General features: G+C 36.6%; 1 protein-coding gene across 1 annotated transcript in view; it reads right to left on the bottom strand.

Moving 5' to 3' along the window:
* LOC106883257 (uncharacterized) overlaps positions 1 to 317 on the bottom strand; it is a 27597-nt gene that overhangs the window by 5052 nt on the left and 22228 nt on the right. The gene's annotated exons all lie outside the window — the stretch shown is intronic.

Consider the following 317-nt stretch of genomic DNA (forward strand, 5'->3'; position numbering starts at 1 on the left):
TGGCAGGTAAATGTATCACCTTTTTTTGTTCGTTTTGGCTCGTGTGACATCATTACATCAATTACTGTAGTCATTTCTACACCAGCATCCCCTTTCTTTTCGGACAAAGTTTGTGTCTCCATTCGGCTAACATTATAATCAATTCTTTTTCTGCCATATTTCAAAATATTTGGAAAACAGTGAATTATTTTTCGATTTTCCAAATAGTTCAAGACAGTTAAAAAATATTGGTGCCCCCACTCTGCAAAACAGGAGGTACCTCTAAACAGAAATAGTGGCAGTGCATTCCAGGCAATGTCAAAAAAAAAAGGGGACCT

Source organism: Octopus bimaculoides, chromosome 1 (genome assembly GCF_001194135.2).
Source record: "Octopus bimaculoides isolate UCB-OBI-ISO-001 chromosome 1, ASM119413v2, whole genome shotgun sequence".
NCBI lineage: Eukaryota > Metazoa > Mollusca > Cephalopoda > Octopoda > Octopodidae > Octopus > Octopus bimaculoides.